Source organism: Neopelma chrysocephalum, unplaced genomic scaffold (genome assembly GCF_003984885.1).
Source record: "Neopelma chrysocephalum unplaced genomic scaffold, ASM398488v2 Primary Assembly neopelma1_23, whole genome shotgun sequence".
Taxonomy (NCBI): domain Eukaryota; kingdom Metazoa; phylum Chordata; class Aves; order Passeriformes; family Pipridae; genus Neopelma; species Neopelma chrysocephalum.
In genome coordinates, this window is record NW_020897691.1 from 37,369,786 (window position 1) to 37,384,750 (window position 14,965).

General features: G+C 38.8%; 1 long non-coding RNA gene across 1 annotated transcript; it reads left to right on the plus strand.

Moving 5' to 3' along the window:
• Positions 1-5,385: 5,385 nt before the first annotated feature.
• Positions 5,386-8,234, plus strand: LOC113967592. The gene is made up of 3 exons (XR_003534228.1): positions 5,386-5,674; positions 6,238-6,328; positions 7,960-8,234. It is a non-coding gene; the product is annotated as an uncharacterized LOC113967592 (long non-coding RNA).
• Positions 8,235-14,965: the final 6,731 nt, after the last annotated feature.

Here is a 14,965-nt window from a genome sequence, read left to right on the forward strand (position 1 = left end):
GTGGAAAACCAGAAAGACCAACAGGTTATCTGGCCCTCACAAAGTATATATGTGACAGGCCTGGGAGAAAGTTCAGTGCTTGATTTCTTGCCTGGTGGGAAACCATAACAGCTTGACCATAGCCATCACAACATCCATTCTTGTTCTCTTGTTAAATCTCTGTATTTTTCCTTCCATCACTCAGCATGTTCTCATTTAACTGACTGTACCATTTCTTTCTCCACTTCCAAGCACTCTCCCAAATGTCATAACAGCTGTTCTTTACTAAAGCCCATTTCACACAAGTTTTTTCCTTACCAAGTTGTTGTTCTTCATGCATGAGGAGTAGTAGATCACCAAAGGGTATTCACACCTCTTACAGTCCCGGTAGGGCTCTGTTCTAATCAACCCTTGTGGTTCAGATTTTCTACAATTTTGATTGATTCTTACTGGATCACTTTATAAAGTTTTACTGCTTCATTTTCTACTGTTGTCATGCAGCAAATTGCTAATAGAAAACAGCAGAGCACTGCCACTCAGTATCAACACTCTCTTGCATTGATTATTGAATTAAATTAGCCTTTTGAAAAATGTTATAGATTCAGTTTGCATCACACAGAAGTCAGAAGTTAATGTAACTTTCATTAATGTGTTTCCTAAAGACCTGCACAGGAAAGAGTAAGGACTATAAAGGTGGGAGCTTTCCAGTAAATATGGCTATTCTTAAACATCATCTAGTGGGGAAGATGCTCCAAGCCTCCATGTCTAAATACAGATGCAGAACTGAGCTGATGCAGTAGAACCAGCTATGAGGTTCAACTGTTTCTCATGTGAGCTGTTTCTATACAGGGCATAAGCCATAGGAAACAACCTGTTGGCTGCCTTAAGAAAGTGGATGATCTTGACTGCTCTTTGTTTGAGGATTTTGCACCTAATTTGAAGAGAAGGGACAATTTTGTGGAATTCATAATTTGTGTTGACTTTGTCTTTTTCTTTCTTTCTTCCTTTGTTAAAGTTTTTCAAGTAGGTTCTGTTGGGTGGAGGGATAGAAAAGCACACTATTCAATATTGATATTTGAAGTTTTACCTGGCTTAGCTGGAACTGGATATGTAAATCACAAGGATTCCTTTCTCTTCCCACACTGTTTTAGCGCTACTGCTATTAAAAAAAAAACCAACCCAACAATCTTTATAATTAGCCCTAATTTTTTCACTTCTTTTCCATCCTGACATTTTTTCACCACACAAATTGGAAATTAGAAAAGAAAAATTGATTTTGGAAGAAATCTTGACTGAGTACATTTATAATTCATAGTTCTGATTTTGTTGTTACTTTAGTGCAGAGAATGACTTTGGTTATCTCTTAAAATACTTAGCAGCCCTTCTCTCTGAGACAATGAATATATAATTTCCACTGATGATACCCTAGGGTATAAACTTACCACTGACTTGCTATGAAGACACGTACAAATGAAACTTGACCACTCAAATGTTTGAAGGCAAGTGAAGACAAGACATAAAAATACAGGTAGAGGGAGTGGATTTTTCCATACGGTTATACAGGACACACTGTTATTTTAATATGAATCCAAATCCTGGAGGCAATTTTTTGTATGGGACTCTTGGTCTGAGTTTTTAACCATCAGTTTACATTTCTAGCCTTCTTTGGTGCAGAGGAAAGCCAGAAAGTCTGGAGGGAGTGCACACTAATGGCTCAGAAATCAGAAAACAAATAAAAGAGTGTAAGGATACTTGTAATGACTTAAAACCATTCCCTAGATTTCCCTGACTCATGTTTTTTTAACATTTGGGAGTGACTGCAATGTCAGCTCATCAAACTGTTTTGCTCCTAACAGTGTGTAAGTCAGAATTTCAGGAGACTGTAATGAAATGAACTACATCAAAAAAATTCAGACAGTTGTGCAACTGCAAACCAGTGACCTGTTTGAATCTGTTTTATCTTAAATATATCATGTAATGTTGGCCCTCTGAGGTATTCTCCATCCTTTAAGAGTTTTATTGACAGTCATTACTCTGCCTGTTTATAAGCATAAGAGAAAAATAGGAGTTACTGAATCACTGGCATATGATCTTTACATGGGAAAAAAACAAGTTGTTGCCCAGTGCATTCTTTTTTTCCCATAAAGAAAAAAACATTGGGAAATGTGAACATGTGGTTGTTGCCCACAAAAATGCACTCTGCTGTGTTCTTTCTGAACACTTGAGAGGTAATAAAAAGCTTAAATTTTGCTCTTTATTGCATTATACATTTTAGTAATAGAATCTAAGTACACTTAACTATATATACGTACATGTCTTTAACTAATACATTTTATTGTTACACTTAGCTTTGCAGCTGTTAAGTGCTTTAAGCAAGAGCTTTTCTTGTTATTGCTGGCATCTGTGGTTTTCTCCATCAAATGCTACTTTTCTAAGCCACTTTATTAACATCAAAGGCAGGTGAATTACTTAAGGATTAGAATGAAACACCCCTTAGTAACAATTGTTAATTTGCTTCAGATTACTTATTTAGCACTACTTAATGTAGCTGCTGTAATATAACTTGACAGTGAATGCTGGGCAGTAACATACTATTGACCTGCAAACCTACAATGATCAAAATCATATTCTCCATGCAGTTGAAAAGCCTCACATGACTTCTTGTTCTTTCCCTGAAATGAGAAGAAGAGGAAGGAAAGTAGACAATTTTTAGTGGCAAGGAATCACACGTCAGTGATTCACTAAATCCTGTTTTACCTTAGTCTCATAAATGAATAGAGAGATGATTCTCCATGAAATGATACCTTCATAAGTTTCCTTTTCAAGTGGATAGTTCAAGTTTATATTAAGTCCAACAGCTTCCCCTTTGTCAAAATTTCCAAGTAACAGTTCTTTCCAGTGTGAAAAATGTCAATATTTGTAATTGGAACAGAACTCTATTTTTTAAGTGACAGTATCAAAAGTTGGGCATCTCCTGTGCTTCTCAGTCTTGACCTGCACTAGCATGTAGTTTTATGTTTGTTCTTTGAAAGCACTAAAAAAAAAAAGTGACATTTTGGCAATATATTTTAGAACTTCAGATTTTTTCAGGAAATCTTTTCCCTTGAATATTTTGACTGCTGCATTTGCAAGTAATGGCCATGACACAATTAAATCAACCTCACGAAAGATGCCGACATCTAGATCAGGCTGGTGGCACTGCTATCTGTGCAGGGTCATAATTTGCACACCACTGTAATTCAAGACAGATGTGTCATTGTTTTAGATTGCTTTGCCCTGAAATTCATCCCATTACTTTAATCAGTACAAAAACTCCATGTCACCTAAATCCCACTGTATTTCAATGAGTTATGCATGGCACACAGACAGCTTCTGCTGTGGGCTCTCTGGAGTGTTTATGGAAGATACTATTAGAGTTGCCTTGTGAATTAGAGGAGTGTAAGGTGGAGTTTTTGAGGCACTTGTTGCAACCCTGTGGGAAGTCTGAGCTCATAACTGTAAAATGTGCTAGCTGGCTTTGTAGTATGAACTGTCAGGTAAGGCTGTGCTAAAACCACCAACTACAATTTGCATAGGTTTTGGAAACTGGAGCTGGCATTCTCACTTTGGGACATCCCCTCCATTGTTTGTGCTTTGAGTTTCAGTATTGTGTGAACCTGAAAACTCAAAATGAAACTAGCCACAGCCATGCACACGTTATCACTCTGTTGCGAGCAATGACTCTGTTACTGCCGGTGCAAACTAAAGTGTCTCCGATCCCAGCCACAGGTTCTTCAGGAGCCATTTCCATTCTCCACGAAGAGGAGGCTTTGGCCAGAGACAGTGCTGTAAGTCAACTGGCATCCACCTGCACCATATATTCACATGCATAGCCCATGTTTTTTGCAGCATTCCTGCCTGTATATGTCTGACTTGTTTTAAGATGGGAGATGTATGAGGGAAGACAATAGATAAACTGGGTGAAAAAAAAGTTTGCTAGAGTCTTTTTTCCAAGTCATTAAAAGTATCAATGATTTCGTGTTCAGGGATAAAACCAAGGTAGATTTACCAGCTCTGTGGTCTGAAGAATTTTTACAACTTGGCTAAATAGAGAGATATTTTTCATTTTGTGGAAGACTCAGTTTTGGTTCATGTCAAAGAGCCTGAATGCTTTAAACTAAACTTAAGGTAATCTACAACTTTAGCAAGTTTAAAAAGCTATGAGATATCTTTATATTTAAACTAGTTTCAAATCTGGAGTTTCTGCTAAAGATATAAATATGTGTATAAGATAGACATAGACATTGAGGAAGATAGTTCTCTCCATAAAAATCCAGTGAATATTAAGTGAATAAGAGAAAAACTTGTCTAAATAAAATTAAACTTACTACATTTTGTTTAAAAATTCCTCAATTTTCTAGCAAAACAGCAGAACAACTATTCTGATTTTCAGTTTTGTGAGAAATCAATGAGAACTGCTGACAAATGAAACCTAATGAATAAAAAAATCAAATATTTTTTACATAAATCTGCATGATTCTGATGTTTTCACACAACAATAATTTATTATTCTACATAAAGATTCCAAGTTTACAGTTAATTCAGATAATTATTAAAATTCTTCCAATGCTGCTTCAGATTTTCCTCACTCAAGTCCCTCAACAGTCGTCATCACTGCCTTCTTTTCTGTCTTGCCAATTAAAAGAAGGCAGAGAATGAAAAGCAAGTTTTACCAGTAGAGGATAACAACTTTTCTCCTACTCTTAAATCGGTATATTCTATAATTGCAAAGCAAGCCAACTTATAACTAAACAGCCAGAGTAAATATTTCTATTTGAGACAACCCCAACACACAATTTTAAGAAACAGATACCAAATTTCTCGTAAATAGGTGTGCATAGTTACTCTGAGTTTTTGGTTTTGTAGAGACCAGATGTGGAGTTTAGATGTTTGGCTGAGTGTTCCTAATATTTGTAGAGCCCCCTTTTGAATCAAGACAGAATTGTTCATCATGTTGAATCATTTAAACCAGCTAAGGACACCTGACCCATTAAACCCACCTACAAGATACAACAAATACCGCCTTCTCAAAATTCTGCCTTCTCAAACACTTTTCAGAAGTTGCCACATTTATTGCTATGTGCTCAATGGAAATAAGTCCAAACTCTTTTGATCCCAACACCTTATCTAAAGAAAATGACATTACCTGCCTGCATTTCACTCAGTTGTTAGTGACTAAGTAACCATGTCTCTGGTTCTTCAGCTGATTGCATAACTTTGGGGTCCTGTAAACAACTCTTGCTCTATTTGTTCTTTTGAGATTGCCCTCAACCAGATCTTTCACGGGGCAATCACATTTCAGGTCTGATGTCAGGTAGAATGAGTACACTGTGCATCACAAGAGGCTTACAGACTCCACCCTGGAAACAGAGTGAGATGAATCTTGTGGACACACACATGTACACACTTGTGCACACACTAGCAGTGGTATAAGGAAATACACAGAGTACTCACTGAGCCCTTAGGAGCTTTCATTTTTTTTTTAACAATTGCCGGGAAATTAAGAGGAGAAACAGCCTGTAATTTTCAACCAACCAGGCAAGAAGCAAATGAAAAGGGTTTGACATGTAGGAAATTAGTTTGAGATGGAGTCAGGCTCACAAGACAGTCCAAGAATCAAGGGAGTCAAGGGGACATCTTGCTTTGATGTTAATAGGTAAATCTGGCTCAGAATGATCAGTTGAGTTTGCCCTAGAACCATAAAATCATTAAGTTAGAAAAGGCCTTTGAGATCATCAAGTCCAACCATGGCCACTATTGGTGGATACTAATGTGATAATACAATGCAAATCCCAGCCTTCCTATATAAAGGAAGACAAGCCTGTAGTTTTTAGGGGAAAACTTCACATGTTTGTGATTTTATGACTACAACTATTTCAGATGTTATGGGAGTACTACCTTCTCAGCCCGTGTTAATGAGAGGACTAAAACCCAGTGGATTTGCAGGTGATATAACCCTGTCCATCTCCTGACCTTTCTGTCTGATTGCACAGGCTAGTTGGTTTTGAACATGCAGAGAGAATCTTTGCCATGTGATTGCTACTCAGACAGTGTCTCTGTAATTTAGATTATGAAAGGCTTGTGGTGACTTTCAGGTTTTGTCATCAATAGCATGTTTTTGGCGTGGGTGGTGTAGATGTGCCAGGCCCAGTACATCATGATGAGAGCGTGAACTATTTCAGGTACTCTGCTTTAACAACTTTGCCATGCTTAATTAAGTCACAAATTCATCCAGTAGGAAGGACAATCTGGAGTGTCTGTACTGCATGAAGTATACATGGAAGTCTCACCTTATGGGGAAAAAGAGGAGGTAAGGTATCTCTGGAGTACTCCTGGCACTCCTGCCACAAGGGGCACACTCCTCTGAGAACCTCATGGAAGAGCTAGATGCATATAATGTCCTGCTTCTTCTGGTTGTGTGCTGGCAGCTGGTGTCATGGTGCACACACAGCAAACGCACAAGCGCCCTCCACCTCCTTCTCTGTGGTATAAGTTTGTTGGGATATTCAAATCCTGTCGATTCTTTATCTCCAGGAAATGGCCTAAACAGTGACTGGCATTGGCCCTCTGCAGATTTACAAAGGGCTTTTCACCCTTCCGTCCTTCTTCTCATCACCCTGCCTCTACTAGCCTTTACAATAGCTGTCTAGGCTCTTCCACCTGGTGGTCTTTGGGCATTTGGATGAGAGTGCTGAGGCGATCTTGCTTTGCATATATCAGTGAAATCTTGGCTGGTTTTTCTACTCTCTTATCTTCTTCCCCTAATTTCCAGTGCATGTTTTATAGTGATAGAATGTACTTTATTGGTTGGGCATTGAGGACCAGTCAGATCAGAGAGGAGAACTGTACATCTTTATTTAAGCCGAGGGTAGAAATTCAATGCCATAGTAAACCTGAGCCTGCAAATCACTCTGTTTCTGCTGGAGAGGTAACATATCACAGGACAGGAATGCTAAGCCCACTCCTGTCTTTGAATGGACATCAACTGTGGTGTAGCAAAGCAGAAAAGGGTGGATGACTCGGTTTCCTGCAAGTACAAACTCAATGATACTACACCGTGCAGCCCAGAGAAATGGGAGGTGGTGAAACACTCCATGCTTGACCCTAATGGGCAGTGTTCAGGATGTTGGTCAATACTCTTCAAACAAAAACAAGCTCCAGTTTGTTCTATAAAATGAGGAATGCAGCACAGAAAACTGGGTCTGTGCCACAGAAAGGCCAGTGATCGCAGTGACTAAGAATTTTATACTGTGTTGAGTAATACTGTTCTGAAAGATGATGCAGGAGAAGGAACAATTTAGCACGGTGTATACTCAGATTTATAGAAAATCAGCTTCATGGAAACTGCCAGCAGAGTGGTACTGATGGGTTTGCATTATATGAGTACCGCAGAAAAGCAAAACAATGCTGGGAAACAGATTGGTTTTGTTCTCAGCTACTACGCATAGATGAAACTTTTATTAAGACATGCCATCTAGCTCTGGCAGCAGCTTGAAAATTACCTCCTAATATTCTGATGACCTAGGACCTGATCCTTTACCCACTGCAAGTTGTAAGTCAGTACATGGTTGATCAGTACAACTAAGCTTTTGGGGCTTAGAAGGTTCAGACTGCCCACTTGCAAACTGAAGACAGAGTTGTTAGGCTCTTTCTTTCCAGTGCAGCTGCATGCATGGAGTGGGGAAATGTGTAATCACTACCAGTTTCTTGGCAGTTACTCTTGTAAAGTAAGAAGATAATTGCCATGTTGGGCCATGTGGTCCTTGTAGTTCACATATATAGCTCTCATCCAATTCACGTGGATTTGCCTGGAAGAAGCGAGGGCAGTGTAGGATCACCCCTACACTTTCTCAGAAGTAAAGGGACATGAAATCATGTTTTTACCTTTGCAAGTTGAAAATCTCCCTTCTTCCCCAGCTGACAGCTGTGCTGTGTTTCTAGGTGCAGCTGTGGCATCTGCTTGGCTTTACACCTATGGGCTTTTTCTGAAAAGCAGAGGACTGGTGAAGAATCTGTTCTGCAAAAGTCCAGTTAAGAAGACTTTTCATACCAAGATCATGTAGACTTGAAAGAGATTGTTTGGTTTTTTGTTTGTTTGTCAGGGTTTTTTTAGGTCATTCTGGCCATTTCAACAATGAAATGTGTTTTTAGAAATAAAGTGGGGAATGGTAATATCTTTTGTTACACAAACTGGGGAAAACCAGACAAACTTCAAGGCAGACCAGCTCTTCCTTAGATACAAACAAGCATGTTAATAAAATCTATTTTATCATATGGCTGGCTGCATTGATGTTTTCTCTGTTTCGTTTTATCCACTAGCACTTTCTGTGCATTTGAACGCCTGCAGTGATGTCAATTTTATGATCTTTTTCAACACACATGAAACAACACATTCTGTACTGTTCTTAATTCTACATTTTAAAGGAAATTACTCCAGAACTCATCTCAGGAAAACAAAAATGCAAGGCACACAAACCAACTATTGATTTCTAGTTCATCCATTAAGAAAAAACATAGCGCAGTATAGTAAATTTTGCCCTTTTATCGCATGTACATGTATATTTACAATACATATTGTGGCTTCTAAGTTATTTGCAAAATCTACTGCAAATGATATCTTTAAAATTCAGAAAGATAGTGTGCTTGGAAAATAATTCCAGATAACTTACATGTATTTTGTAAAACATTTAAACACAATATATGTACAAATATGAAAGCATATACTATAGGAAAATACTTATTCTACCTACCTCATTGTAAAATTAATTATGGCTCATTATTTTCAGATGGTGGCATACAGTCTTACAGATTTCCAACAGCACTGTTGTTATTCACTTCAACCATGATAATATCATATGGCTCCAGTTAATATGAGAGCCTGTAATTAAAAATTACAATGGTAAATGCTGTAACTACACAGTAAGAGACTTGTCTTGGAAATCCTAAACAGCTGGCTGGAGTGGATTTAATACAATTTACGCTAATAATTGTTGAAGAGCTTGCATGCCTAGGCTGGAACGGTGGTCAAACCTCACTTTCAGGTCTGGAACTTAACTGTCTGTATCTGCTGCATAACAGCAAACAATCTGTATTTCTTTCTGCACTTAGCATCTTATCACACTCTAACACCATGCATGTAGCAGATGTTATTTTCAGTGCTTAAACTCATTTTTGGGCTTACATGGCATGCAGATTGAAAATGCCCATGGTTGCATTTTATTGTACCATTTTGACAGATGACATAAGGCTTATTTTAAGTTCTACCAGTGCAATCTGACAGCAGGGTCCTAACAAATTTTTGTGTGAATGTGTGACTGAAAAATTGCCATCTCAGAGGTGAATTTTTACTGACCTCTGGCTCATATCAGTTTCGAATGCACACTTGTAGAAACATGTCTTCAACATACTTTTGAAAATGTGTGAAAATAATCGATGAATACTAATTTTTTTTTCATTTTGGCTACTATTCACAGCACTCTGCATAATCTTAAATTTTTAGACATGTAGAATAACAGAAAGCTTTTAAATTAAGAAAAAAAAATATCTTCTTTGCACTGACTGAGGAGAGCAAACAATCTTATTTAGTTTACTCCACTGTGTATTTATTTTTGATGGCTCATTTTCTGTAACCTATAGATCTCCCTGATCTGATACTTCTTATATTCACATGAATACCACTGCCAGTAAAATTGAGAGACCAGAAATGAGAAGACCAGCAGGGAGAAGGGAAAGTGTGAAGGGCTGATAGACATTATATATGTGAATTAAGCTATTTGTGCACTGTATTGACATCCAGATATATATCATCAACTATGCTAGTCAGACTGACTAGGTTCTGACATGGGTTAACCCTTTATCATCTGAAGTTTCTGGAGGCGCCTTGGCCTTCAGCATGTTAGAAGGACCATGGATGAATGGAGCTTTATTTTGAGTCAAAGTAATTTTTTAGAGTTAGCATATTGCAGTTTATGGTCTTGAAAGGAAGCAGATTAAAAAGCAAGCAGACCTCCACCCACTGTAATTGCACTGCTTCTTCAGTTCGCATGTTTAGAAGGGACCAACTCACAACATGAAAGAATAGCTCAGTCCCGGTTCCCATCAAACCCTTGACCTCTCCGTGAGACTGGAAACATGGATACCAGTTATGGAAGTAATTTAGTGCACAAACAAGTATTTACCAGAAATTAAACTGAGACCACCAAATACATTTCACAGTGGAGACCAAACAGTCATCAGACTGAGGCAATTTTAGGTCACTACCAACTTGGACCTGATTCAAGAAAGCAACCTCAGATAAAAGTCTCTACATCCCATCATCCAAATCCCTGAGGCATTCAGTCCCTAAGTCCCTTTTTTGCTATAAACATAATTCCCGCATGAGATAAGAAGTTTCACTGTACATTCAGTAATCCAGGAAAAGATTAGAAACAGAAAGAAAAAAAAAGGCATTTGAAACATTTTGCAGAGACAGAGAAAGTGCAGTGTTCGTGTGAAGAAGTGGGAAGAAGCTCCAACACTCCACCCTAACCCAAGAGCGGTTAATTACTCTATGGGGGAAACAGGGATCTATCCTGTCAGCTCATTGCTGGCATAAGGCACTTTGTTACTCCACAATGCTCCTCGTAATAACAGTCTTACCTTAACTTAATAATGATATTTATGTATTTGTTCATCTTTAAACACTTCACTTCTGCTTTGTTTCTGTCTTCATTTTTTGTTCCTTCTGTGAATCCAAAACTAAAGACGAACTGTCTCCTCACAGAGACTAGAACCTCCATAATAATGGGTGAGTACTTTTAAAAGAACCCTTTCTGACACATGCGGTCAGAGAGCAGCACAGCAATGAAGACTACACGCCTGTCTGTAAGCAACACATACTATGCTTCTAGTAGAAAAATAATGAGAATATTTGCTGTATATATGCATAATGTGTTTCAGCTTTCACAGGAAACTGTTTTCTTTTTTTCACCTTTTTGCATTCACAAATGAAAACTCCTCCTCTCCACCCTGAATATTTGCTTTGTAGACAAAAGGCAGTGACCAGGCAACATTACAAAACCTCCTGCAAGAATGGGACACAGAGTAAATGTGTTTCTGACTAAGAATACGATGGCACACTCCTATACACTGTTCAGTACTAGAGTGTAGCCCATCCTATGGATGTAATCAAAAGTGTCAGCAGTCAGAAACATTAAAAAGATTACTTGATTTTGTGCCTCTAGATAGCACATACCAGTATTTCATTTTAACTGTCTTCTCGTTGCTGTTGGAGAAAGTAGCACCAGTGCAACTGTGCAATGGATAGAAAAGCCACTGTTAGTCAAATCTACCTACCTACCTACTTTACCACTGAGTCCCAAATTGTCAGGAACTCCATGGCATGGCTCATTCCTTTAATACAGTTATTACTGGTAAGAAGCTGGGTCATCTAGATGAGACTTTAAAGCAAGAGAAGTTTCCTAGTTAGTTTAACTAGTCTAAAGCAGTGAGTATGATAAAGAGATTTAATTATTATGTGTGATAATAGTCAAACCCAGCTCTTCAGTAGTGGTTTTCATTCAGTAAAAGTTAGCATTTATAAAGGAAATGTGTACATTAGGTGATTTAGAGAGATGAGACAGAAGTCTGAATCTGAACCCGAACCCAAATATGATCATTATAAAATAGAAAGAGCTAAAGCTTTGGATTTTTTAGTAGTCTTTAATGTGGGATTCAAAATCTAGAGTACTTTGAGTTGTGCTCACTATTTGAGGTAAGTTGGAAGCCTGTTTAGTGTGTAAATCCAAAACTGGAGTTGGAATCCAAAGTTCAAAATCAGATCCAGTTTTGCTGTTGCACTGAGATAATATGGATAATTTGATTAGGTCATATTCTGTGTTATTTAATCCAGAAGAAGGTACTCAGTGACTAATGGCTGTAAGTGACTTGTTAGTTCATAGTAAGAGGTCTGTATTCAGCTCCTCTTCTGGCATCAGACATAGTAATTCACCAACTAGAGAAATGTCCAACATGTGTAAGACTAATGAGGAAACAAGTCATACATGAAGCTAGCTGTTGGCCACAGAGGGGGGAGAAGTAATTGGCTCTCCCTCAGTAGAATGAGGTCAGACTTGGGGGGAAAAAAAAGGAGACTAAGTGGACTTACAGACAACAACATTATAATCTCAGTATTATATTTTGTGATGTTGCAACAGATGATGATCATGTTGATATGACATGTTCTTTCTGAAAGCAAGCAAGCCCTGGAGTGCTCAAGTTCTGCCAGATCTATTCTATTCACAGTAGTTACCTCTTAACTTTTTTTCAGAATGAAGTCATAAAATAGACCATCTTGCATAAAACAATTTAAAAACTCTCTTCCTTCCTAGAAAATGCCTCTTGCTGTTCTTGTAACCTGAATAAGTCACTGAAAGCATTTTTTAAACAGCACTTCCTTCCATTTGCTTGCTCATTTGTGGTTGAAGTATATTTATTCACTTTGTAGCTCTCATCCTGCCAAGGAGCAGACATGCAACACAGGCCTCTAAAATAAATGACTGAGCTACAAAAGGCAATTTCAGTTATCCCCTTGTAAATCTGGAGGGGAGCCCAGATCCACAAGTTGTTTCATCTCTGGGCTCCTTGTTAGATGATGTCAATGGACAGCATGGCACCTGAACTGGAGTGAGTCCCCTAAATCTCTTGGATCTTACCTCCACTAGTAAACACAGACTCACATTAAAATAAATAAGAATAATAAGAATTTCAAAACCTTGATAAAGTGGGCTACAAGGTATTTCATCGTTGTCAGTATTTTCAGTGTAGAATAGAGGGACAAGCAGCCAGGAAGACTGAGCAGGATCTCCACGTATAACCACAAGGCCAGGGATTTTGCTTTTCAGGGACCAAGAATGATTTTCTGTGGCAAGAAAGTATTCTTCACACAAAAGAGCTTCAAACTTTCAGTTGGTAAAAAAATTTTAATGGAAAATTTCTCACTTGCTAGAACCTACCTTTGATGATCATTCATGGCTAGGCTTCGCTAACGAAGATTTGGGATACAGAGTTGCAAAAGTTATAGCAGCTCCATTTACAGAGATTAGCATCCCAGTTGTTGGAGTAGCAAAAGGTTTCACAAGCATCTTTGGGGAATGAACTGCCTGTGGCAGTGGTAGCGTTTTCCATCACTTGCCTCACCTTTCCCTAGGGATTTTTAATGGAGGTGCTGAAGGTCATGAACCTAAGTATTTCCCTCCTCCTATAGCTGTTAGATGTACACTGCAATGAGTCAAGCTAAACCCTACAAACATGCACAACAGGTTTTGCCTCTGGGGAATGGCCACTGTCAAGCAATGGCTTGGCCTGAACACACCTGTGGTGACAGAGTTTGTCTGGAGGAGTGTTTTAGTGCCCCACACATAACACTCTCTGCCCTTTCTATCTGGCAGCATCACTCTTAGATGAACAAAGAGCAGACATATCTCTGTGGCAGGTAGACCTGAAATTACACAAGAAAGAGTATAATAAGACATTTACACCTAGCACTTCTGAGGAAATCTTGTTTGCTAGGGCCAGTTTTGCCATGTATACAACCCTTGTCCTTTATGGGGTGATGAAGTGCAAGACCCAGCATCTGGGCAGGGGCCATCACTGCAAGATGATCAAAAACACCAGTCCCTAACAATTACAAGACCTTTTCTTCAGCAATGCAGGCAGCTGTCTGTTTGGTTTAGGTTGTGTTTCTCTGACTTTGCCATTGGCAGGTTTTCTTGTCCTTCCAACACTGCCCGCTGCACCAAAAGGTAGAGTCACATTGGGCTTGGAAGAGGTGGTTAGCATAGGAGGAACACTGGCCTGAGGAGAGACAAGAACAACATCTGTGTCCTCTGATAAATGCCTAGGATGAAAAGGGAAGGCTGTGCTTTTCTGTGCTTGCCTAGGCATGCTGCCAGGAAGTATGCAGGTCAGCCCTGATTAAGAGAAAGTTAAATGTATCTGTAGGCTTGGTCCCGGAAATGTGACCCTTCCAGAACCACTTTTGCAAGAACGAGAAAACATATGGAAATGTGGGTAGGATTTTGTTCCTGACGTGGGGTAGAAGTGCTAAGTTGATGAGGAGCCTATGAGGAATGTTGTCCTTGCCCATGAAGGAACAGTCTGTACTCTGATTAAAACAATAACAGAAAGACCAGCATTGAGCATGTAGCTGAGGTTTCAGAAGTTACAGCCCCATCACGGCTTGCACCTAGCCAGATCCAAATCCCAAAACCTAGCCCCTTCCAGCAACACAGAACTTGGTGAAGAGTGATAGGAATGCCCATGACAGGAATGACCATTAGAATGGTAGAAGGGCCCTATGTGTTTTTCCTTATTTCCTTGCTTTCATTTTTTTTTTCTCCTTCTTTTCTAACAACTGCTTCCAGCATGAGTAATGCCACCTCTCTGCATACTTCACATCTCTTTCCCTCTTCAGATTATCACCCAGTTTTTGTTCTCACAAATTAGAGCTCCTTTTACGAGCTGCTCAACAAACTGAGCTATTTTAATGGACCAGAACAGGTTTGGTCACTCATAATTACACAACACTTCCCCACTCTGAGTGGTAGCCAAACCTCTGTGCTGTGTTGCTTATCACAGCAAGATTAAAAATAGTTTTATAACAATATGCAAAGTGTTGCTAAATCCTATTCTTCCCACATTAAAAGCAGATGTTCAGACAGACTGAATCAGACTGAGCAAATTTACTGAGTTAATTTAGATGTGTAAAAGCTTCACAAGTTCTGACTTAAGCCTGAGTTTATGTAGGACAGGCAATATTTTCAGATTTAAGAAAATACTGTTTCAGTGTAGACTGAACCTTCTTTTTGGGTTTACAGTGGCCTCAATATCCAGCTCCAATATCAGTGAAATCAGTGGAAAATTGGATGGATAAAGATGAGTTCAGACCTACTTTAGAGCATCTCTTCCA